We start from the raw sequence: 24,199 nt of genomic DNA on the forward strand, positions 1-24,199 counted from the left end.
TAGTAGTAGCAGTAGTAACAGTAGTAGTAGTAACAGTAGCAGTAGTAGTAATAGTAGTAGTAATAGTAGTAGAAGTAGTAGTATTAGTCCTAGTAGTAGCAGTAGTAACAGTAGCAGTAGTAACAGTAGCAGTAGTAGTAGTAGTAACAGTAGTAGTAGTAACAGTAGCAGTAGTAGTAGTAGTAGTAGTAGTAGTAGTAGTAGTAACAGTAGTAGTAGTAGTAGTAGTAGCAGTAGTAGTAGTAGTAACAGTAGTAGTAGTAACAGTAGCAGTAGTAGTAGTATTAGTCCTAGTAGTAGTAGTAGCAGTAGTAGTAGTAGTAGTAGTAGTAGTAGTAGTAACAGTAGTAGTAGTAGTAGTAGTAGTAGTAGTAACAGTAGTAGTAGTAGTAGTAGTAGCAGTAGTAGTAGTAGTAGTAGTAGTAACAGTAGCAGTAGTAGTAGTAGTAACAGTAGCAGTAGTAGTAGTAGTAGTAGCAGTAGTAGTAGTAACAGTAGCAGTAGTATTAGTCCTAGTAGTAGCAGTAGTAGTAGTAGTAGTAGTAGTAACAGTAGCCGTAGTAGTAGTAGTAGTAACAGTAGCAGTAGTAACAGTAGCAGTAGTAACAGTAGCAGTAGTAGTAGTAGTAACAGTAGTAGTAGTAGTAACAGTAGCAGTAGTATTAGTCCTAGTAGTAGCAGTAGTAGTAGTAGTAGTAGTAGTAACAGTAGCAGTAGTAGTAGTAGTAACAGTAGCAGTAGTAACAGTAGCAGTACTAGTAGTAGTAGTAACAGTAGTAGTAGTATTAGTCCTAGTAGTAGCAGTAGTAGTAGTAGTAGTAGTAGTAGTAACAGTAGTAGTAGTAGTAACAGTAGTAGTAGTAGCGGTAGTAGTAGTAACAGTAGTAGTAGCAGTAGTAGTAGTATTAGTAACAGTAGTAGTAGTATTAGTCCTAGTAGTAGTAGCAGTAGTAGTAGTAGTAGTAGTAACAGTAGTAGTAGTAGCGGTAGTAGTAGTATTAGTAGTAGTAGCAGTAGTAGTAGTAGTAGTAGTAACAGTAGCAGTAGTAACAGTAGCAGTAGTAGTAGTAGTAGTAACAGTAGTAGTAGTATTAGTCCTAGTAGTAGTAGCAGTAGTAGTAGTAGTAGTAGTAGTAACAGTAGTAGTAGTAACAGTAGTAGTAGTAACAGTAGCAGTAGGAGTAAGTGTATTATGGGTTTGTGTTACAGACAGCTGTCTGCAGAGGAGATTGCTCAGGTACCAGCCAACTCCACCAGCAACATCCTCAACAGGCTGATGGTGACATATGACTCTCGCATACGACCCAACTTTAAAGGTTAGTTACATATATACAACTAACTCAACGGCCTTGTGGTTGGAGTGTTATACAGTAACAACCCACAGTAACAACCCATGACTGACCTGTTATACAGTAACAACCCACAGTAACAACCCATGACTGACTTGTTATACAGGAACAACCCACAGTAACAACCCATGACTGAACTGTTATACAGTAACAACCCATGACTCTATTGACCTGTTATACAGTAACAGCCCATGACTCTATTGAACTGTTATACAGTAACAACCCATGACTCTATTGACCTGTTATACAGTAACAACCCATGACTCTATTGACCTTTTATACAGTAACAGCCCATGACTCTATTGACCTGTTATACAGTAACAACCCATGACTCTATTGACCTGTTACACAGTAACAACCCATGACTCTATTGAACTGTTATACAGTAACAACCCATGACTCTATTGAACTGTTATACAGTAACAACCCATGACTCTATTGAACTGTTATACAGTAACAACCCACAGTAACAACCCATGACTGAACTGTTATACAGTAACAACCCTAACCCATGACTCTATTGACCTGTTATACAGTAACAACCCATGACTCTATTGAACTGTTATACAGTAACAACCCATGACTCTATTGGCCTGTTATACAGTAACAACCCACAGTAACAACCCATGACTCTATTGAACTGTTAAACAGTAAAAACCCTAACCCATGACTCTATTGACCTGTTATACAGTAACAACCCATGACTCTATTGGCCTGTTATACAGTAACAACCCACAGTAACAACCCATGACTCTATTGAACTGTTAAACAGTAACAACCCTAACCCATGACTCTATTGACCTGTTATACAGTAACAACCCATGACTCTATTGAACTGTTATACAGTAACAACCCATGACTCTATTGGCCTGTTATACAGTAACAACCCACAGTAACAACCCATGACTCTATTGAACTGTTAAACAGTAAAAACCCATGACTCTATTGACCTGTTATACAGTAACAACCCATGACTCTATTGACCTGTTATACAGTAACAACCCATGACTCTATTGAACTGTTATACAGTAACAACCCATGACTCTATTGACCTGTTATACAGTAACAACCCATGACTCTATTGACCTGTTATACAGTAACAACCCATGACTCTATTGACCTGTTATACAGTAACAACCCATGACTCTATTGACCTGTTATACAGTAACAACCCATGACTCTATTGACCTGTTATACAGTAACAACCCATGACTCTATTGACCTTTTATACAGTAACAACCCATGACTCTATTGACCTGTTATACAGTAACAACCCATGACTCTATTGAACTGTTATACAGTAACAACCCATGACTCTATTGAACTGTTATACAGTAACAACCCATGACTCTATTGAACTGTTATACAGTAAAAACCCATGACTCTATTGGCCTGTTATACAGTAACAACCCATGACTCCATTGAACTGTTAAACAGTAACAACCCATGACTCTATTGAACTGTTATACAGTAACAACCCACAGAACAACCCATGACTGAACTGTTATACAGTAACGACTCTAACCCATGACTCTATTGACCTGTTATACAGTAACAACCCATGACTCTATTGACCTGTTATACAGTAACAACCCATGACTCTATTGACCTGTTATACAGTAACAACCCATGACTCTATTGACCTTTTATACAGTAACAACCCATGACTCTATTGACCTGTTATACAGTAACAACCCATGACTCTATTGAACTGTTATACAGTAACAACCCATGACTCTATTGAACTGTTATACAGTAACAACCCATGACTCTATTGAACTGTTATACAGTAAAAACCCATGACTCTATTGGCCTGTTATACAGTAACAACCCATGACTCCATTGAACTGTTAAACAGTAACAACCCATGACTCTATTGAACTGTTATACAGTAACAACCCACAGAACAACCCATGACTGAACTGTTATACAGTAACGACTCTAACCCATGACTCTATTGACCTGTTATACAGTAACAACCCATGACTCTATTGACCTGTTATACAGTAACAACCCATGACTCTATTGGCCTGTTATACAGTAACAACCCATGACTCTATTGACCTGTTATACAGTAACAACCCATGACTCTATTGACCTGTTATACAGGAACAACCCATGACTCTATTGAACTGTTATACAGTAACAACCCATGACTCTATTGAACTGTTATACAGTCACAACCCATGACTCTATTTAACTGTTATACAGTAACAACCCACAGTAACAACCCATGACTCTATTGAACTGTTATACAGTAACAACCCATGACTCTATTGACCTGTTATACAGTAACAACCCATGACTCTATTGACCTGTTATACAGTAACAACCCATGACTCTATTGAACTGTTATACAGTAACAACCCATGACTCTATTGAACTGTTATACAGTAACAACCCATGACTCTATTGAACTGTTATACAGTAACAACCCATGACTCTATTGAACTGTTATACAGTAACAACTCTAACCCATGACTCTATTTAACTGTTATACAGTAACAACCCATGACTCTATTGACCTGTTATACAGTAACAACCCACAGTAACAACCCATGACTCTATTGACCTGTTATACAGTAACAACTCTAACCCATGACTCTATTGAACTGTTATACAGTAACAACCCACAGTAACAACCCATGACTGAACTGTTATACAGTAACGACTCTAACCCATGACTATATTGACCTGTTATATAGTAACAACCCACAGTAACAACCCATGACTGAACTGTTATACAGTAACAACCCATGACTCTATTGAACTGTTATACAGTAACAACCCACAGTAACAACCCATGACTCTATTGAACTGTTATACAGTAACAACCCATGACTCTATTGAACTGTTATACAGTAACAACCCATGACTCTATTGACCTGTTATACAGTAAACAACCCATGACTCCATTGAACTGTTATACAGTAACAACCCATGACTCTATTGAACTGTTATACAGTAACAACCCACAGTAACAACCCATGACTCTATTGAACTGTTAAACAGTAAAAACCCTAACCCATGACTCTATTGACCTGTTATACAGTAACAACCCATGACTCTATTGACCTGTTATACAGTAACAACCCATGACTCTATTGACCTGTTATACAGTAACAACCCATGACTCTATTGAACTGTTATACAGTAACAACCCATGACTCTATTGACCTGTTATACAGTAACAACCCATGACTCTATTGAACTGTTAAACAGTAACAACCCATGACTCTATTGACCTGTTATACAGTAACAACCCATGACTCTATTGAACTGTTATACAGTAACAACCCATGACTCTATTGAACTGTTATACAGTAACAACCCACAGAACAACCCATGACTGAACTGTTATACAGTAACGACTCTAACCCATGACTCTATTGACCTGTTATACAGTAACAACCCATGACTCTATTGACCTGTTATACAGTAACAACCCATGACTCTATTGGCCTGTTATACAGTAACAACCCATGACTCTATTGACCTGTTATACAGTAACAACCCATGACTCTATTGACCTGTTATACAGGAACAACCCATGACTCTATTGAACTGTTATACAGTAACAACCCATGACTCTATTGAACTGTTATACAGTCACAACCCATGACTCTATTTAACTGTTATACAGTAACAACCCACAGTAACAACCCATGACTCTATTGAACTGTTATACAGTAACAACCCATGACTCTATTGACCTGTTATACAGTAACAACCCATGACTCTATTGACCTGTTATACAGTAACAACCCATGACTCTATTGAACTGTTATACAGTAACAACCCATGACTCTATTGAACTGTTATACAGTAACAACCCATGACTCTATTGAACTGTTATACAGTAACAACCCATGACTCTATTGGCCTGTTATACAGTAACAACCCACAGTAACAACCCATGACTCTATTGAACTGTTAAACAGTAAAAACCCATGACTCTATTGACCTGTTATACAGTAACAACCCATGACTCTATTGACCTGTTATACAGTAACAACCCATGACTCTATTGACCTGTTATACAGTAACAACCCATGACTCTATTGACCTTTTATACAGTAACAACCCATGACTCTATTGACCTGTTATACAGTAACAACCCATGACTCTATTGAACTGTTATACAGTAACAACCCATGACTCTATTGAACTGTTATACAGTAACAACCCATGACTCTATTGAACTGTTATACAGTAAAAACCCATGACTCTATTGGCCTGTTATACAGTAACAACCCATGACTCCATTGAACTGTTAAACAGTAACAACCCATGACTCTATTGAACTGTTATACAGTAACAACCCACAGAACAACCCATGACTGAACTGTTATACAGTAACGACTCTAACCCATGACTCTATTGACCTGTTATACAGTAACAACCCATGACTCTATTGACCTGTTATACAGTAACAACCCATGACTCTATTGGCCTGTTATACAGTAACAACCCATGACTCTATTGACCTGTTATACAGTAACAACCCATGACTCTATTGACCTGTTATACAGGAACAACCCATGACTCTATTGAACTGTTATACAGTAACAACCCATGACTCTATTGAACTGTTATACAGTCACAACCCATGACTCTATTTAACTGTTATACAGTAACAACCCACAGTAACAACCCATGACTCTATTGAACTGTTATACAGTAACAACCCATGACTCTATTGACCTGTTATACAGTAACAACCCATGACTCTATTGACCTGTTATACAGTAACAACCCATGACTCTATTGAACTGTTATACAGTAACAACCCATGACTCTATTGAACTGTTATACAGTAACAACCCATGACTCTATTGAACTGTTATACAGTAACAACCCATGACTCTATTGAACTGTTATACAGTAACAACTCTAACCCATGACTCTATTTAACTGTTATACAGTAACAACCCATGACTCTATTGACCTGTTATACAGTAACAACCCACAGTAACAACCCATGACTCTATTGACCTGTTATACAGTAACAACTCTAACCCATGACTCTATTGAACTGTTATACAGTAACAACCCACAGTAACAACCCATGACTGAACTGTTATACAGTAACGACTCTAACCCATGACTATATTGACCTGTTATATAGTAACAACCCACAGTAACAACCCATGACTGAACTGTTATACAGTAACAACCCATGACTCTATTGAACTGTTATACAGTAACAACCCACAGTAACAACCCATGACTCTATTGAACTGTTATACAGTAACAACCCATGACTCTATTGAACTGTTATACAGTAACAACCCACAGTAACAACCCATGACTGAACTGTTATACAGTAACAACCCATGACTCTATTGACCTGTTATACAGTAAACAACCCATGACTCTATTGAACTGTTATACAGTAACAACCCATGACTCTATTGAACTGTTATACAGTAACAACCCACAGTAACAACCCATGACTCTATTGAACTGTTATACAGTAACAACCCATGACTCTATTGACCTGTTATACAGTAACAACCCATGACTCTATTGAACTGTTATACAGTAAAAACCCATGACTCTATTGAACTGTTATACAGTAAAAACCCATGACTCTATTGACCTGTTATACAGTAACAACCCATGACTCTATTGACCTGTTATACAGTAACAACCCATGACTCTATTGAACTGTTATACAGTAACAACCCATGACTCTATTGAACAGTTATACAGTAACAACCCATGACTCTATTGAACTGTTATACAGTAAAAACCCATGACTCTATTGGCCTGTTATACAGTAAAAACCCATGACTCTATTGGCCTGTTATACAGTAAAAACCCATGACTCTATTGGCCTGTTATACAGTAACAACCCATGACTCCATTGAACTGTTAAACAGTAACAACCCATGACTCTATTGACCTGTTATACAGTAACAACCCATGACTCTATTGACCTGTTATACAGTAACAACTCTAACCCATGACTCTATTTAACTGTTATACAGTAGCAACCCATGACTCTATTGACCTGTTAAACAGTAACAACTCTAACCCATGACTCTATTGACCTGTTATACAGTAACAACCCATAACTCTATTGAACTGTTATACAGTAACAACCCATAACTCTATTGACCTGTTATACAGTAACAACCCATGACTCTATTGAACTGTTATACAGTAACAACCCATAACTCTATTGACCTGTTATACAGTAACAACCCATGACTCTATTGACCTGTTATACAGTAACAACCCATGACTCTATTGACCTGTTATACAGTAACAACCCATGACTCTATTGAACTGTTATACAGTAACAACCCACAGTAACAACCCATGACTGAACTGTTATACAGTAACGACTCTAACCCATGACTCTATTGACCTGTTATACAGTAACAACCCATGACTCTATTGACCTGTTATACAGTAACAACCCATGACTCTATTGGCCTGTTATACAGTAACAACCCATGACTCTATTGACCTGTTATACAGTAACAACCCATGACTCTATTGACCTGTTATACAGTAACAACCCATGACTCTATTGAACTGTTATACAGTAACAACCCATGACTCTATTGAACTGTTATACAGTCACAACCCATGACTCTATTTAACTGTTATACAGTAACAACCCACAGTAACAACCCATGACTCTATTGAACTGTTATACAGTAACAACCCATGACTCTATTGACCTGTTATACAGTAACAACCCATGACTCTATTGACCTGTTATACAGTAACAACCCATGACTCTATTGAACTGTTATACAGTAACAACCCATGACTCTATTGAACTGTTATACAGTAACAACCCATGACTCTATTGACCTGTTATACAGTAACAACCCATGACTCTATTGAACTGTTATACAGTAACAACTCTAACCCATGACTCTATTTAACTGTTATACAGTAACAACCCATGACTCTATTGAACTGTTATACAGTAACAACCCATGACTCTATTGACCTGTTATACAGTAACAACCCACAGTAACAACCCATGACTCTATTGACCTGTTATACAGTAACAACTCTAACCCATGACTCTATTGAACTGTTATACAATAACAACCCACAGTAACAACCCATGACTGAACTGTTATACAGTAACGACTCTAACCCATGACTATATTGACCTGTTATATAGTAACAACCCACAGTAACAACCCATGACTGAACTGTTATACAGTAACAACCCATGACTCTATTGAACTGTTATACAGTAACAACCCACAGTAACAACCCATGACTCTATTGAACTGTTATACAGTAACAACCCATGACTCTATTGAACTGTTATACAGTAACAACCCATGACTCTATTGAACTGTTAAACAGTAACAACCCATGACTCTATTGAACTGTTATACAGTAACAACCCATGACTCTATTGACCTGTTATACAGTAACAACCCATGACTCTATTGACCTGTTATACAGTAACAACCCATGACTCTATTGAACTGTTATACAGTAACAACCCATGACTCTATTGAACTGTTATACAGTAACAACCCATGACTCTATTGAACTGTTATACAGTAACGACCCACAGAACAACCCATGACTGAACTGTTATACAGTAACGACTCTAACCCATGACTCTATTGACCTGTTATACAGTAACAACCCATGACTCTATTGACCTGTTATACAGTAACAACCCATGACTCTATTGACCAGTTATACAGTAACAACCCATGACTCTATTGACCTGTTATACAGTAACAACCCATGACTCTATTGACCTGTTATACAGTAACAACCCATGACTCTATTGAACTGTTATACAGTAACAACCCATGACTCTATTGAACTGTTATACAGTAACAACCCATGACTCTATTGAACTGTTATACAGTAACAACCCATGACTCTATTGGCCTGTTATACAGTAACAACCCATGACTCTATTGACCTGTTATACAGTAACAACCCATGACTCTATTGACCTGTTATACAGTAACAACCCATGACTCTATTGAACTGTTATACAGTAACAACCCATGACTCTATTGAACTGTTATACAGTAACAACCCATAACTCTATTTAACTGTTATACAGTAACAACCCACAGTAACAACCCATGACTCTATTGAACTGTTATACAGTAACAACCCATGACTCTATTGACCTGTTATACAGTAACAACCCATGACTCTATTGACCTGTTATACAGTAACAACCCATGACTCTATTGACCTGTTATACAGTAACAACCCATGACTCTATTGACCTGTTATACAGTAACAACCCATGACTCTATTGACCTGTTATACAGTAACAACCCATGACTCTATTGACCTGTTATACAGTAACAACCCATGACTCTATTGAACTGTTATACAGTAACAACCCATGACTCTATTGACCTGTTATACAGTAACAACCCATGACTCTATTGACCTGTTATACAGTAACAACCCATGACTCTATTGACCTGTTAAACAGTAACAACCCATGACTCTATTGACCTGTTATACAGTAACAACCCATGACTCTATTGAACTGTTATACAGTAACAACCCATGACTCTATTGAACTGTTATACAGTAACAACCCATGACTCTATTTAACTGTTATACAGTAACAACCCACAGTAACAACCCATGACTCTATTGAACTGTTATACAGTAACAACCCATGACTGTATTGACCTGTTATACAGTAACAACCCATGACTCTATTGACCTGTTATACAGTAACAACTCTAACCCATGACTCTATTTAACTGTTATACAGTAGCAACCCATGACTCTATTGAACTGTTATACAGTAACAACCCATGACTCTATTGACCTGTTATACAGTAACAACCCATGACTCTATTGAACTGTTATACAGTAACAACCCATGACTCTATTGACCTGTTATACAGTAACAACCCATGACTCTATTGACCTGTTATACAGTAACAACCCATGACTCTATTGACCTGTTATACAGTAACAACCCATGACTCTATTGACCTGTTATACAGTAACAACCCATGACTCTATTGACCTGTTATACAGTAACAACCCATGACTCTATTGACCTGTTATACAGTAACAACTCATGACTCTATTGACCTGTTATACAGTAACAACCCATGACTCTATTGAACTGTTATACAGTAACAACCCATGACTCTATTGACCTGTTATACAGTAACAACCCATGACTCTATTGAACTGTTATACAGTAACAACCCATGACTCTATTGACCTGTTATACAGTAACAACCCATGACTCTATTGACCTGTTATACAGTAACAACCCATGACTCTATTGACCTGTTATACAGTAACAACCCATGACTCTATTGACCTGTTATACAGTAACAACCCATGACTCTATTGACCTGTTATACAGTAACAACCCATGACTCTATTGACCTGTTATACAGTAACAACCCATGACTCTATTGAACTGTTATACAGTAACAACCCATGACTCTATTGACCTGTTATACAGTAACAACCCATGACTCTATTGACCTGTTAAACAGTAACAACCCATGACTCTATTGACCTGTTATACAGTAACAACCCATGACTCTATTGAACTGTTATACAGTAACAACCCATGACTCTATTGAACTGTTATACAGTAACAACCCATGACTCTATTTAACTGTTATACAGTAACAACCCACAGTAACAACCCATGACTCTATTGAACTGTTATACAGTAACAACCCATGACTCTATTGACCTGTTATACAGTAACAACCCATGACTCTATTGAACTGTTATACAGTAACAACCCATGACTCTATTGACCTGTTATACAGTAACAACCCATGACTCTATTGACCTGTTATACAGTAACAACTCTAACCCATGACTCTATTGAACTGTTATACAGTAACAACCCACAGTAACAACCCATGACTGAACTGTTATACAGTAACAACCCATGACTCTATTGACCTGTTATACAGTAACAACCCATGACTCTATTAACCTGTTATACAGTAACAACCCACAGTAACAACCCATGACTGAACTGTTATACAGTAACAACCCATGACTCTATTGAACTGTTATACAGTAACAACCCATGACTCTATTGAACTGTTATACAGTAACAACCCATGACTCTATTGATCTGTTATACAGTAACAACCCATGACTCTATTGACCTGTTATACAGTAACAACCCATGACTCTATTGACCTGTTATACAGTAACAACCCATGACTCTATTGAACTGTTATACAGTAACAGTTCAATAGAAGAGAGAAGAGGAGGAGAGGAGCTGGAGAAGAGTAGGATAGAGAGAGGAGAAGAGGGAAGAGAGAAAGAGGAGAAAATGAGAGGGGAGGAGAGGAGAGATGAGGAGAGGAGCAAAAGAAGAGGAGGAGGGGGGGAGCAAGAAGAGAGAAGAGGAAGAGGAGAGAAGAGGAAGAGAAGGAGAAGAGAGAAGAGGTGGAGAGGAGGAGGAGAATAGAGAAGAGGATTAGAAGAGGATGATAACAGAGATGAGGAGAGGAGGAGGAGAAAGGAGAAGAGGATGAGAATAGATAAGAGGAGGAGAGGAGGAAAGGAGAAGAGGAGAAGAGAGAAGAGGAGGAGAGGAGGAAAGGAGAAGAGGAGGAGATGAGGAAAGGAGAAGAGGAGGAGAAGAGAGAAGAGGAGGAGAGGAGGAAAGGAGAAGAGGAGGAGATGAGGGGACAGAAGAAAGAAGAGGAGGAGAAAGGAGAAGAGGATGAGAATAGAGAAGAGGAGGAGAGGAGGAAAGGAGAAGAGGAGGAGAAGAGAGAAGAGGAGGAGAAGAGACAGGAGGAGAAGAGAGAAGCGGATGAGAAGAGAGGAGAGGAGGAGATGAGGGGAAAGAGGAAAGAAGAGGGGGAAAAGAGAGGAGAGGAGCAGAAGAGTGGAGGAGAGGAGAGGAGTGGAGGAGAGGAAGAGAGGAGGAGGAGAAGAGAGGAGAGAAGAGGAGGAGGGGGACAGAAGAGAGAAGAGGAAGAGAGGAGGAGGAGAAGAGAGGAGTGGAGGAGAGGACAGAAGAGAAGAGGAGGAGAGAAGAAGCAGAAAGGAGAAGAGAGGAGAGGGGGAGAGGAGGAGGACAGAATTATTCTGTTTGGTTAATAAACTGAAAGTGTTGTAAGCCTGTGTGTGTGTGTGCGTGTGTCTGTGTGTGTGTGAGAGAGAGAGCCACGGCCATATGCTGCGAATCAGGTTGAGTGGAGCGGAATGATCACACGACTGTCAAGACCACAGAAATGCCAAACACACACACACACACACACACACACACACACACACAGACTGGAATAAAACTGGCATGTTTTTTTTTATGTTGACTCTGTGTGTGTGTGTGTGTGTGTGTGTGTGTGTGTGTGTGTGTGTGTGTGTGTGTGTGTGTGTGTGTGTGTGTGTGTGTCCCAGGTGTTCCGGTGGAAGACAAGATTAATATGTTTATCAACAGTTTTGGCTCCATCCAGGAAACCAACATGGTGAGCAGAGTTACTAATGCTAAAACCATGCTAACAATGCTACCAACATTCCAACGTCATCAACATTAGCCTATATGCTATAAACAGTAGCCTGTATGCTATTAACATTAGTCTGTAAACCATCAACATTAGCCTGTATGCTATAAACATTAGCCTGTATGCTATAAACATTAGCCTGTATGCTATAAACAGTAGCCTGTATGCTATCACCATTAGCCTATATGCTATAAACATTAGCCTATATGATATTAACAGTAGCCTGTATGCTACCACCATCAGACTGTATGCCACCATCAGTGGTAGCATATGCTATCAGCATTAGCCTGTATGCTGCCCTAAACTCTCTCCTGGCCCCTTACACTAAGTCTGAATTTGTCCTGCTAGGTGACCTAAATTGGGACATGCTTAAACTACCTGAACCAAGTCCTAAAGCAATAGGGCTCCCTAAATCTTACTCAGATTATTACCAATCCCACAAGGTATGACTCCAAACACCCAGAAAAGGCTACTCTCCTCAATGTTATCCTCACAAATAATCCTGATAGGTATCAGTGTGGTGTTTTCTATCATGTCCTTAGTGATCACTGTTTTACAGCCTGTGTTCATAAAGGCTGCTCAGTGAAACAACCTGTCCTGATTTGTCATAGACGATTGATATAAAACTTTAACGAGCCTTCCTTCATGAACTGGCCTCTGTAAATCTGTATAGAATCAGCTTGATCCCCTCTGTCGAAGATGCTAGGACCTTATTTTTGATATTTTCAGAATTAAAAACAGGTTCGGCACCTGGTTCGACCATGATCTGGCTTACTCCACCTCAACAATCCCATTTGGCAAATTGCTCGGCACACGCATACCCAGGCTGACTGGCTCGTTCAGGCAAATGAGAAATAAGTACACTCAGGCTATCTGGAAGGCCAAAATTAGTTACTTTAAGGAGCAGTTCTCTCTCTGTGGGTCTAACCCCAAGAAGTTCTGGAAAATGGTTAAAGATCTGGAGAATAAACCCTCCTCCTCAAAGCTGCCCATGTCCCTTAATGTTGATGATGTGGTTGTTACTGACAAGGAGCACATGGCTGAGCTCTTTAATCATCACTTCATTAAGTCAGGATTCCTATTTGACTCAGCCATGCCTCCTTGCCCGCCCAACATTTCCTCACCTCCCACCCCTTCTGATGTGACTATCCCCGATCCTCCTCCCTCTTGTCCCCCTGCCCCGCTACAAAGTTTTCCCCTGAAGGTGGTCACTGATTCTGAGGTGCTAAAGGAGCTCCTTTACCCCAAAAAAACACCTGGGTCATATGGTTTAGACCCTTTCTTCTTTAAGGTTGCTGGCTCTATCATGGCAAAGCATATCTCCAACATTTTTAACCTGTCTGTCCTCTCTGGGGAGGTTCCCATTGCTTGGAAGGCAGCCACGGTTCGTCCTTTATTTAAAGGGTCAGATCAAGCTGATCCTAACTGTTTAAGGCCTATTTCTATGTTGCCCTGTTTATCAAAAGTGTTGGAAAAACGTGTCAATAATCAACTGACTGGATTTCTTGATGTCTATAGTATTCTCTTGGGTATGCCATCTGGTTTGCGCTCACGTTATGGATGTGTCACTGCAACCATATACAGTAGGTCCTCACTGATGTCACCATTGCCCTTGAATCTAAGCAATGTTGTGCTGCTATTTTTATTGACTTGGCCAAATCTTTTGATACGGTTGACCATTACATTCTTGTGGGCCGGCTAAGGAGTATTGGTGTCTCTGAGGGGTCTTTGGCCTGGTTTGGTAACTACCTCTCTCAAAGAGAGCAGTGTTTAAAGTCAGAACATCTGCTGTCTCAGCCACTGCCTGTCACCAAGGCAGTTCCCCAAGGCTCGATCCTAGGCCCCATGCTCTTCTCAATTTACATCAACAACATAGCTCAGGAGGTAGGAATCTCTCTCAACCATTTATATGCAGATGATACAGTCTATTACTCAGCTGGCCCCTCCCTGGATTTTGTGTTAATCGCTCTACACAAGCTTTCTTAGTGTCCAACAAGCTTTCTCTGCCCTTAACCTTATTCTGAACATCTCTAAAACAAAGGTCATGTGGTCTGGTAAGAATAATGCCCCTCTCCCCACAGGTGTGATTCCTACATCTGAGAGTTTAGAGCCTGAGATAGTCACCTCATACAAGTACTTGGGAGTATGGCTAGACGGTACACTGTCCTTCTCTCAGCACATAAAAAAGCTGCAGGCTAAAGTTAAATCTAGACTTGGTTTCCTTCATCGTAATCGCTCCTCTTTAACCCCTGCTACCAAACTAACCCTGATTCAGATGACCATCCTACCCATGCTAGATTACGGAGACATCATTTATAGATCGGCAGGTAAGGGTGCTCTCGAGCGGCTAGATGTTCTTTACCATTCGGCCATCAGATTTGCCACCAATGCTCCTTATAGGACACATCGCTAAACTACGTCAAAATGCTCTAGACACCTTGGGGAATATGTAGAAAAGGGAATCTGGTTGATAGCCTATTCACTGCTCAATAGGGACGCACCAGAACACAGAGCTTTCAAAACACGAGTCACTTCCGGATTGGATTTTTCTCAGGCTTTCGTCTGCAATATCAGTTCTGTTATACTCACAGACAATATTTTTACAGTTTTGGAAACTTTAAAGTGTTTTCTATCATAATATGTCAATTATATGCATATTCTAGCATCTTGTCCTGACAAAATAGCCCGTTTACTCTGGGAACGTTATTTTTCCAAAAATGAAAATACTGCCCCCTAGTTACAAGAAGTTATAGGACACATCGCTGCACTCTATACTCCTCTGACCTCATGACTTGGTTCATGTACTGTCAACTGTGGGACCTTATATAGACAGGTGTGTGTCTTTCCAAATCATGTCCAATCAATTGAATTGACCACAGGTGGACTCCAATCAAGTTGTAGAAACATCTCAGGGATGATTAATGGAAACAGGATGCACCTTAGCTCAATTTCTAGTCTCATAGCAAAATGGTCTGAATACTTCCTATATGTAAATAAGGTGTTTTTTCCATTTTTGCTTTGTCATTATGGGGTATCGTGTGTAGATTGATCTTTGTCATTATGGGGTATCATGTGTAGATTGATCTTTGTCATTATGGGGTATCATGTGTAGATTGATCTTTGTCATTATGGGGTATCGTGTGTAGATTGATCTTTGTCATTATGGGGTATCATGTGTAGATTGATCTTTGTCATTATGGGGTATCGTGTGTAGATTGATCTTTGTCATTATGGGGTATCATGTGTAGATTGATCTTTGTCATTATGGGGTATCGTGTGTAGATTGATCTTTGTCATTATGGGGTATCATGTGTAGATTGATCTTTGTCATTATGGGGTATCGTGTGTAGATTGATCTTTGTCATTATGGGGTATCGTGTGTAGATTGATCTTTGTCATTATGGGGTATCATGTGTAGATTGATCTTTGTCATTATGGGGTATCATGTGTAGATTGATCTTTGTCATTATGGGGTATCATGTGTAGATTGATCTTTGTCATTATGGGGTATCGTGTGTAGATTGATCTTTGTCATTATGGGGTATCGTGTGTAGATTGATCTTTGTCATTATGGGGTATCGTGTGTAGATTGATCTTTGTCATTATGGGGTATCATGTGTAGATTGATCTTTGTCATTATGGGGTATCATGTGTAGATTGATCTTTGTCATTATGGGGTATCGTGTGTAGATTGATCTTTGTCATTATGGGGTATCATGTGTAGATTGATCTTTGTCATTATGGGGTATCGTGTGTAGATTGATCTTTGTCATTATGGGGTATCGTGTGTAGATTGATGATGATTATTATTTAATTCTACTCGTGCGTTGCTTTACCATGCAGTGATACAAATGGAAGTACACACACAGACTCCAACTAGCTTTTAGCTTTTAGCTAGTTAAAAAGCAAAGCACATGTGCGTCGAATATGAAAACTAGACATCCGTCAAAGCGTCCATTAGGTGGACATAAGGCATGGAGATGGGGGATTGAGACAGATATCTAGCTTAAACAGAAAGCGTCCATTAGGTGGTTATAGGGCATGGAGATGGGGGATTGAGACAGATATCTAGCTTAAACAGAAAGCGTCCATTAGGTGGTTATAAGGCATGGAGATGGGGGATTGAGACAGATATCTAGATTAAACAGAAAGCGTCCATTAGGTGGTTATAGGGCATGGAGATGGGGGATTGAGACAGATATCTAGATTAAACAGAAAGCGTCCATTAGGTGGCTATAGGGCATGGAGATGGGGGATTGAGACAGATATCTAGATTAAACAGAAAGATTTGGGGAGGGATTTTAATTATTATGCTAATTCGATTTCTATGGGGGAGCGAATGTTGACTCTAGGGGTTTAATTGACTTTGTACTAACAAATGATTGATTGTTGCTAGGACTACCGTGTGAACATCTTCCTGCGTCAGCGGTGGAACGACCCGAGGCTGAAGCTCCCGGCAGACTTCAAAGGAGAAGCGCTGACGGTGGACTAAGATATTCCAGTGTCTATGGAAACCAGACCTGTTCTTCGCCAACGAGAAACATGCCAACTTCCATGACGTCACGCAAGACAACATCCTGTTATTTATCTTCAGGAATGGAGACATTCTCATCAGCATGAGGTAGGTAGGTAGGTAGGTAGGTAGGTAGGTCTGTCTGTCTATGAAGTTGGACTCTTTTTACTGACTGAGATCTTATCAACTCATTTTAGACTGATTTTGTTAATAATTTGATTCAGTAATGCCCAGAGCAGAACCCCCTACCGGCAAACAATGAACTAAAAACTCTTAGTCTTATGGGGGCTTATGTCATTTGTGACTGAGACTTGTGTGCTTCCAAAAGTGTGCTTCCAACATTATACATTTTTGATTGCTAGGCATACAAATACAATTATTTCTTTATATCCTTGAAACGAGGTCTAGATGCGTCCCCTAACCCTAACCCGACTACTTTATGAACGACTCCTGGCGGAATACTTGACTGTCGCGAGGAAGATAAGCACAATATTGTTGGAACTGCAGTAGTCCCCCAAACGTTTGGGTTTGTAGTTTCAGTGTTGCGTGTTAAGTAGAGGCATGTGTATGTTATGGTTCTACAAAGCTGTGTCCATTGATAACATTCAATAACCAGTGAATTGGGTTAGGGTTAGTCTATCCACATGATAGACAGCTAGTGGTTGGAGCAATGAAGGACTAAAATGACTGAGGGACTTGGAAAAACTAATCATGACTAACAAGTCAGTAAAAAGAGTCATTTAAAAAGAACGAATAGTTTGCGAACTGCACATCACTACCGCCTGTCTGACTGTCTGCCTGGCAGCCTGCCTGGCTGCCTTTCAGCCTGTCTGTCTGCCAGGGTAGGTGCCTATGTGTGCCCAGTGACTGCCTGGTGTGTGTTCAGGTTGTCAGTGACTGTCTGTTGTGTGTTCAGGTTGTCAGTGACTGTCTGTTGTGTGTTCAGGTTGTCTGTTGTGTGTTCAGGTTGTCTGTTGTGTGTTCAGGTTGTCTGTGACTGTCTGTTGTGTGTTCAGGTTGTCAGTGACTGTCTGTTGTGTGTTCAGGTTGTCAGTGACTGTCTGTTGTGTGTTCAGGTTGTCTGTTGTGTGTTCAGGTTGTCAGTGACTGTCTGGTGTGTGTTCAGGTTGTCAGTGACTGTCTGGTGTGTGTTCAGGTTGTCAGTGACTGTCTGTTGTGTGTTCAGGTTGTCTGTTGTGTGTTCAGGTTGTCTGTTGTGTGTTCAGGTTGTCTGTGACTGTCTGTTGTGTGTTCAGGTTGTCAGTGACTGTCTGTTGTGTGTTCAGGTTGTCAGTGACTGTCTGTTGTGTGTTCAGGTTGTCTGTTGTGTGTTCAGGTTGTCAGTGACTGTCTGGTGTGTGTTCAGGTTGTCAGTGACTGTCTGGTGTGTGTTCAGGTTGTCAGTGACTGTCTGTTGTGTGTTCAGGTTGTCAGTGACTGTCTGTTGTATGTTCAGGTTGTCAGTGACTGTCTGTTGTGTGTTCAGGTTGTCAGTGACTGTCTGGTGTGTGTTCAGGTTGTCAGTGATTGTCTGATGTGTGTTCAGGTTGTCAGTGACTGTCTGTTGTGTGTTCAGGTTGTCAGTGACTGTCTGGTGTGTGTTCAGGTTGTCAGTGACTGTCTGTTGTATGTTCAGGTTGTCAGTGATTGTCTGATGTGTGTTCAGGTTGTCAGTGACTGTCTGTTGTGTGTTCAGGTTGTCAGTGACTGTCTGTTGTGTGTTCAGGTTGTCAGTGACTGTCTGGTGTGTGTTCAGGTTGTCAGTGATTGTATGTTGTGTGTTCAGGTTGTCAGTGACTGTCTGTTGTGTGTTCAGGTTGTCAGTGACTGTCTGTTGTGTGTTCAGGTTGTCAGTGACTGTCTGTTGTGTGTTCAGGTTGTCTGTTGTGTGTTCAGGTTGTCAGTGACTGTCTGTTGTGTGTTCAGGTTGTCAGTGACTGTCTGTTGTATGTTCAGGTTGTCAGTGACTGTCTGTTGTGTGTTCAGGTTGTCAGTGACTGTCTGTTGTGAGTTCAGGTTGTCAGTGACTGTCTGTTGTGTGTTCAGGTTGTCAGTGACCCTGTCCTGCCCTCTGGACCTCACTCTGTTCCCCATGGACACACAGCTCTGCAAGATGCAACTGGAGAGCTGTACGTAAAACCTCTCTCTAACACACTCTCACACACGCACGCACAGAGAGACACACGCAATATTCATATACAGTGAGTGCACAAAACATTAAGAACACCTGCTGTTTCCATGACATAGACTGACCAGGTGAATCCAGGTGAAAGCTATGATCCCTTATTGATGTCACCTGTTAAATCCACTTCAATCAGTGTAGATGATGGAGAGGAGACAGGTTAAAGATGGATTTTTAAGCCTTGGGACAATTGAGACATGGATTGTGTATGTATGTGTGCCATTCAGAGGGTGAATGGGCAAAACCAAAGATTTAAGTGCCTTTGAATGGAGTATGGTAGTAGATGCCAGACGCACCGGTTTGTGTCAAGAACTGCAAAGCTGCTGGGTTTTTCATGCTCAACTGTTTCCTGTGTGTATCAAGCATAGTCCACCACCCAAAGGACATTCTGCCAACTTGACACAACTGTGGGAAGTGTTGGAGTCAACATGGGCCACCATCCCACCAGTGATATACATTTATATAGTGTTGTTATTGTAGTTGGCTGCACCACCAGGGATATATATTTATATAGTGTTGTTATTGTAGTTGGCTGCACCACCAGGGATATATATTTATATAGTGTTGTTATTGTAGTTGGCTGCACCACCAGGGATATATATTTATATTGTAGTTGACTGCACCACCAGTGATATACATTTATATAGTGTTGTTATTGTAGTTGGCTGCACCACCAGGGATATATATTTATATAGTGTTGTTATTGTAGTTGGCTACACCACCAGGGATATATATTTATATAGTGTTGTTATTGTAGTTGGCTACACCACCAGGGATATACATTTATATAGTGCTGTTATTGTAGTTGGCTGCACCACCAGTGATATATATTTATATAGTGTTGTTATTGTAGTTGGCTGCACCAACAGTGATATATATTTATATTGTAGTTGACTGCACCACCAGGGATATATATTTATATAGTGTTGTTATTGTAGTGTACTGCACCACCAGTGATATATATTTATATTGTAGTTGGCTGCACCACCAGGGATATATATTTATATAGTGTTGTTATTGTAGTTGGCTGCACCACCAGGGATATATATTTATATAGTGTTGTTATTGTAGTTGGCTGCACCACCAGGGATATATATTTATATAGTGTTGTTATTGTAGTCGGCTGCACCACCAGTGATATACATTTATATAGTGTTGTTATTGTAGTTGGCTGCACCACCAGTGAAATATATTTTATATAGTGTTGTTATTGTAGTTGGCTGCACCACCAGTGATATTTATTTATATAGTGTTGTTATTGTAGTGTACTGCACCACCAGTGATATATATTTATATTGTAGTTGGCTGCACCACCAGGGATATATATTTATATAGTGTTGTTATTGTAGTTGGCTACACCACCAGGGATATATATTTATATAGTGTTGTTATTGTAGTTGGCTGCACCACCAGGGATATATATTTATATAGTGTTGTTATTGTAGTTGGCTACACCACCAGGGATATATATTTATATAGTGTTGTTATTGTAGTTGACTGCACCACCAGGGATATATATTTATATAGTGTTGTTATTGTAGTTGGCTGCACCACCAGTGATATATATTTATATTGTAGTGTACTGCACCACCAGTGATATATATTTATATAGTGTTGTTATTGTAGTTGACTGCACCACCAGTGATATATATTTATATAGTGTTGTTATTGTAGTTGACTGCACCACCAGGGATATACATTTATATAGTGTTGTTATTGTAGTTGGCTGCACCACCAGGGATATACATTTATATAGTGTTGTTATTGTAGTTGGCTACACCACCAGTGATATATATTTATATAGTGTTGTTATTGTAGTTGACTGCACCACCAGGGATATACATTTATATAGTGCTGTTATTGTAGTTGGCTGCACCACCAGTGATATATATTTATATTGTAGTTGGCTACACCACCAGGGATATATATTTATATTGTAGTTGGCTTCACCACCAGTGATATATATTTATATTGTAGTTGGCTGCACCACCAGGGATATACATTTATATAGTGTTGTTATTGTAGTTGGCTGCACCACCAGTGATATATATTTATATAGTGTTGTTATTGTAGTTGGCTGCACCACCAGTGATATATATTTATATAGTGTTGTTATTGTAGTTGGCTGCACCACCAGTGATATACATTTATATAGTGTTGTTATTGTAGTTGGCTGCACCACCAGTGATATACATTTATATAGTGTTGTTATTGTAGTTGGCTGCACCACCAGTGATATACATTTATATAGTGTTGTTATTGTAGTTGGCTGCACCACCAGTGATATTTATTTATATAGTGTTGTTATTGTAGTTGGCTTCACCACCAGTGATATTTATTTATATAGTGTTGTTATTGTAGTTGGCTGCACCACCAGTGATATTTATTTATATAGTGTTGTTATTGTAGTTGGCTGCACCACCAGGGATATATATTTATATTGTAGTTGGCTTCACCACCAGGGATATATATTTATATAGTGTTGTTATTGTAGTCGGCTGCACCACCAGTGATATATATTTATATTGTAGTTGGCTGCACCACCAGGGATATATATTTATATAGTGTTGTTATTGTAGTTGGCTGCACCACCAGGGATATATATTTATATAGTGTTGTTATTGTAGTTGGCTGCACCACCAGGGATATATATTTATATAGTGTTGTTATTGTAGTCGGCTGCACCACCAGTGATATACATTTATATAGTGTTGTTATTGTAGTTGGCTGCACCACCAGTGAAATATATTTATATAGTGTTGTTATTGTAGTTGGCTGCACCACCAGTGATATTTATTTATATAGTGTTGTTATTGTAGTGTACTGCACCACCAGTGATATATATTTATATTGTAGTTGGCTGCACCACCAGGGATATATATTTATATAGTGTTGTTATTGTAGTTGGCTACACCACCAGGGATATATATTTATATAGTGTTGTTATTGTAGTTGGCTGCACCACCAGGGATATATATTTATATAGTGTTGTTATTGTAGTTGGCTGCACCACCAGGGATATATATTTATATAGTGTTGTTATTGTAGTTGGCTACACCACCAGGGATATATATTTATATAGTGTTGTTATTGTAGTTGACTGCACCATCAGGGATATATATTTATATAGTGTTGTTAGTTGGCTGCACCACCAGTGATATATATTTATTGTGTACTGCACCACCAGTGATATATATTTATATAGTGTTGTTATTGTAGTTGACTGCACCACCAGTGATATATATTTATATAGTGTTGTTATTGTAGTTGCACCACCTGTAGTTGGCTGCACCACCAGGGATATACATTTATATAGTGTTGTTATTGTAGTTGGCTACACCACCAGTGATATATATTTATATAGTGTTGTTATTGTAGTTGACTGCACCACCAGGGATATACATTTATATAGTGCTGTTATTGTAGTTGGCTGCACCACCAGTGATATATATTTATATTGTAGTTGGCTGCACCACCAGGGATATATATTTATATTGTAGTTGGCTTCACCACCAGTGATATATATTTATATTGTAGTTGGCTGCACCACCAGGGATATACATTTATATAGTGTTGTTATTGTAGTTGGCTACACCACCAGTGATATATATTTATATAGTGTTGTTATTGTAGTTGGCTGCACCACCAGGGATATACATTTATATAGTGTTGTTATTGTAGTTGGCTTCACCACCAGTGATATATATTTATATAGTGTTGTTATTGTAGTTGGCTGCACCACCAGGGATATACATTTATATAGTGCTGTTATTGTAGTTGGCTGCACCACCAGTGATATATATTTATATTGTAGTTGGCTGCACCACCAGGGATATATATTTATATAGTGCTGTTATTGTAGTTGGCTGCACCACCAGTGATATATATTTATATTGTAGTTGGCTGCACCACCAGGGATATATATTTATATAGTGTTGTTATTGTAGTTGACTGCACCACCAGGGATATATATTTATATAGTGCTGTTATTGTAGTTGGCTGCACCACCAGGGATATATATTTATATAGTGTTGTTATTGTAGTTGGCTTCACCACCAGTGATATATATTTATAATGTAGTTGGCTGCACCACCAGGGATATATATTTATATTGTAGTGTACTGCACCACCAGTGATATATATTTATATAGTGTTGTTATTGTAGTTGACTGCACCACCAGTGATATATATTTATATTGTAGTTGGCTACACCACCAGGGATATATATTTATATAGTGTTGTTATTGTAGTCGGCTGCACCACCAGTGATATATATTTATATAGTGTTGTTATTGTAGTTGGCTACACCACCAGGGATATACATTTATATAGTGTTGTTATTGTAGTTGGCTACACCACCAGGGATATATATTTATATTGTAGTGTACTGCACCACCAGTGATATATATTTATATAGTGTTGTTATTGTAGTTGACTGCACCACCAGTGATATATATTTATATAGTGTTGTTATTGTAGTTGACTGCACCACCAGGGATATACATTTATATAGTGTTGTTATTGTAGTTGGCTGCACCACCAGGGATATACATTTATATAGTGTTGTTATTGTAGTTGGCTACACCACCAGTGATATATATTTATATAGTGTTGTTATTGTAGTTGACTGCACCACCAGGGATATACATTTATATAGTGCTGTTATTGT

At 39.2% G+C, this 24,199-nt stretch overlaps 1 pseudogene; it reads left to right on the forward strand.

Annotated features, from left to right (window-relative positions):
• LOC135567182 (glycine receptor subunit beta-like) overlaps positions 1–19,477 on the forward strand; it is a 26,543-nt pseudogene extending 7,066 nt beyond the window's left edge.
• The last annotated feature ends 4,722 nt before the right edge of the window (positions 19,478–24,199 follow it).

This window comes from Oncorhynchus nerka, unplaced genomic scaffold, assembly GCF_034236695.1.
Source record: "Oncorhynchus nerka isolate Pitt River unplaced genomic scaffold, Oner_Uvic_2.0 unplaced_scaffold_2444, whole genome shotgun sequence".
Lineage (NCBI taxonomy): Eukaryota > Metazoa > Chordata > Actinopteri > Salmoniformes > Salmonidae > Oncorhynchus > Oncorhynchus nerka.